Source organism: Micrasema longulum, unplaced genomic scaffold (genome assembly GCF_059751315.1).
Source record: "Micrasema longulum isolate JH-2025_06_02 unplaced genomic scaffold, ASM5975131v1 h1tg002359l, whole genome shotgun sequence".
NCBI classification, from domain to species: domain Eukaryota; kingdom Metazoa; phylum Arthropoda; class Insecta; order Trichoptera; family Brachycentridae; genus Micrasema; species Micrasema longulum.
The window spans coordinates 71,457-75,762 of NW_028279509.1; positions in this window are offsets into that span (position 1 = coordinate 71,457).

Here is a 4,306-nt window from a genome sequence, read left to right on the forward strand (position 1 = left end):
AGGTATTAGGAAATTATGAAAAGGCGTGTAAATAATAAGCGTTTAAGTCGAATCTCATGAAATAATTAAGTAAATAAAAATAATATACTTTAATTCCACATAAAACCAAAAACTGGAATTTTAATATAAACTCAAAAATAATAATTAAAATATAAATCAAGTTTAAAATTGAAAAATATTATGGCGTTTAAAAAAATGTATTAATGAAATATTTCAAATAATTGATAAATATAACATAATATACCTTGCTTTCTGATTGAATATAATTATCAGTTAATAAATGTATTATTGTGTATAAGAATTTGTTTATTGGCTGACATTATTATCGAAACAGAATGAAAGGTTGTTGTGTTTTTTTTATTTGATGAAAACTTATCTTTCACAGCTTTTGAAAACATTTATTTTACCGAATAACTTAGAATCCATTACTTTATTCCAGGAAAGCAATTATTGTATCTGTTGATCTGTTTCTTACGAAGACGTGAAACATACTTGGGAAATTAATATTGGCCATATTCAACAATGCTCGACAAAATTTCACAAGAAGTGCAATTGAAGTGTATGAGGTTTTTTACAAGCATTTCGTAACAATTATCTGATTTACTAGATAAATCACTTCACCATTATCGTTCGAGGACGAAGCTTCACATTTATTTGCTCACCTTTAAAAGAAAACCTTTTAGACTTGCTCATTTGCGTCATTATATTTTTTATTTATATTCTGAAATCCCGTATGTTAAGGGGAAATCCCCAGTCCCAACATTTTAATATCACTTGGTAAATAAAATTTTCCTTCTGTTCTGGAAAACTGGCTAAAATGCTTTTAAGGATGTTTAACTTTATATTATTCTTTGTATAGTGTTTCATATAATGTTTTGAATGGTTGGAAGCAACCCGAATTTTCATAACAGCTTTTCCTAGTATTTTAACAAAATATTTATTTGTAGGCCCTGTCTCAAAACTTTTATAAATAAGTTCAAATCATGTCGCTCGCAATTGTGAGTTATTTCATCTTCGTCATTGGTATCGGTATCATTGTGAATTATTTCATCTTTGTCATTGGTATCGGTATCATTGCGAGTAATTTCATCTTTGTCATCGGCATCGGAATCATTGTGAATTATTTCATCATCGTCATCGTAATCAAAAGAAAACATTTTATCGTCATCAACTGTATCATTGTGAGTTATTTCAGCTTCGTCATCAGAATCAAAATAAAATCTTTCATCGCCATCGACAGTATCATTGTGAATTATTTCATCTTTGTCATCGTAATCAAAATAAAACATTTTATCGTCATCGACTGTATTATTGTGAATTATTTCATCATCGTCATCGTAATCAAAATAAAATCTTATATCTTCATCGACGGTATCATTGTGAGTTATTTCATCTTCGTCATTTGTATCGGTATCATTGTGAATTCTTTCATCTTCGTCATCAGAATCATTGTGAGTTATTTTATATTCGTTATCGGTATCATTGTGAGTTATTTCACCTACCTTATTAGAATCATCGTCACTATTGGAATGAAAATAACTCGCATCATATGAACAGTCGTCAGATTCCTCATCGTTGCTATCCGCTTTTTCTTCACTGCTTGAATCTTGAGAATTTTCTGACTGCTAAAAATTGTCAAACAAAATCAATTGAGGGCACAGGTGTAAGAACAACATAACCTTAGAGTAATAACGCATTCTTATTTACATATTACAACAGAGATGAAGACAATTTTAGAGGAGATAATAAAGATGTCTAGGCTTATGATCTGTCATTGGCTGATTTAAATGGCGACCCTACGCTCTGTTTAACATTCACCATTCTGCCTACATCTGAATATTTATATTTCTTCGATTCATTCATCTGTTGACGTTTGTAAAGCTGAAATCTTTGTTGTTGCGGGTGAGCTTTATCTGATTGAATTATTTCACCTACATACTCGGCAACGCCTGATAATATTCTATTTTTATACTTCTTGGACCTGGTGGATTTACATACAATATTTTTAATCTGTTCAAATTTTAGTAAGGAAACGTACACTAGATTTTCGGAGTCATTCATTGGCTGGATTCGATCATACGATGTCGAGACGATAAGTCGGTTGAATATACCGAGGTAGATAGAGATAGTACAGGAGTTAAGAATACCGTCTCGGAATTGTAACGTTGTAAAAAACAAGTCCAACGTACCCCGTTTTGAAAGCATACTGGATTATAATTCTAAGTTGCCTGATTTAGCGCCATCTGACGGCCGCGGTAATAACTCATCCATACGATATCCGTGCATTAGAAGTAGATTCCTTTCCATTTGAAAACTCGGGACGAACAGCCCAACTGTCGCGCAAGGACTCAAAGAGAGGCGACCGCACATCTCAGAAAAGTAGTCCTTCAAGAAAGGGAACGTTCAACGTAACGTAAGCCTATTTGTTTTAAATTTATTACCAAAATTCTTGTAGAGAGAGATATCATATTCTAATGAGATTGTATTTTATACAGGTTCCCCTTTTCTCTACCTTTTTCTCTACCTTTTTTACCCTTTTCTACCTTTTTCTATATTTTTCCATTTTTTCACCTTATTCTATTTTATTTACTCCACCTTTTATCTACTGTGTCTGATGATAAAGATTTTACAGTGTAGTATATTCACTCCATGATTCGAATGGATCACTAATTATAACGAAGTTTATTCGTAAATACCTGGAAACGTCGGTGTCGGATTTTAAAGTTTTCTTCAAGATCATGAGACACAAATTTACAAATGCAAGGAAACAGACGATCATTTACTGAATTAAAATGTCGACAAATAATCTTCTGGGAATTCATCAACTGAGTTAACCATGAGTAAAAATACATCAACCGAAGACATCGCATATCGAGTCCCATCTGCGGATTTCATTTTGTAAAATCAACATTATTTCATATCATCCCGAGAAGAAGATTTAAAAAATCTATTTCACTTGTCATTATTATTGTTACGAATATTTATTTCTTAGATAAATTTATTGTCAACCACTTACTCATATTAGCTAGGCAGAATTCTGAATTTTTATACTAACTAATCTTGGTACATTTGTAGAGAATTGCTTCTTTTATTAAAATTTTTTATTTCACTAACGAGTTGTTTATTTCATAAAATCCAGATTTTTAAGTCATATTTGTTCCATTTTACAGTAAGGTATTTTATAATAACGTTTTTGATTCCATTCATAAAATTAAATTTATACAACATAATCTTATTCTTTTGAAGAATTCTCATGTCCTTGACGATTTAGCGAAACTGGTGAATGGTAAGTTGTTTGTCGGTACTTTATTTGGTTATCTGCATTATTCTTCTTAATCTTAAAAATTTGCTTATTGATTTTTGATAACCTACCTCTATAATGTCGCACACCTGGGACCAAATAATTTATTTCAACCTAAACTGACCGTTACAGTATGTACCGATGAAGATAGCTCTTATAATGACGGCCCTGGTATATTTTTTCGTACATTTCAATCGTAGGGGTCGGGTAGGGTAAATTGTATGTTGGATTGATTATTTTGTTTTGTTGTCTTTGAATTCTTACTAAGTGTGCCTAATTACCGGTTTCCTAGAAGACTATCATGTAGTACAATTTGCTTTTAAAATAAACTTCGTCACCACGATTTTTAAATTTTTTGGTACGAGGCCATTTTGGATCTTCGACAGCTTCAGCGCAGACTGTTCTGCTTCCCGGCTTCCAGAACTAACCTGCCTCCGGTCATGCCGATAGGAAGAGCAGCCAGGGCAGCTGAACATGATCGCTCTGGAGTTGGACACTTTTCACATTATCACATTTACATACAAGTCATCGTTTTACATAGAATACAATACATTATACTCTTCAAGGCACGAAAGCAATGATCATTAATTTAACATCGTTTCTACCGGGGAGACATGAAAAACAAAGGACCGTGGCTTGCAAAGAGAACACAGGGCGTGGTAACGCCTGGTTAGACCAAACAGTCAGCCCAACAAGTCAGCTTAACACAGTCAGTTCCAGCGCGTAGTTCAAGTGCAGTTAGCTCAACACATTATCGCCGTAACACTTGCGCGACATAATTCAATCCATAATTTATTCGCCATGTAATAAATACGCCTTAAAGAGCAACCCCGTGTCTTCTGACAATCTCCAACTGGGATAGGAGCTCCACAACCCACAACCCACAACAACCCAATCCTACAAACTGTAGTGGAGTCGGTTTGGTGTGGTTATTGATAATTGTATAGAATTATTGGTATACCATTGTTTTGTAACAGGGTTGTGTGCACAAAATAAAAATTTCAA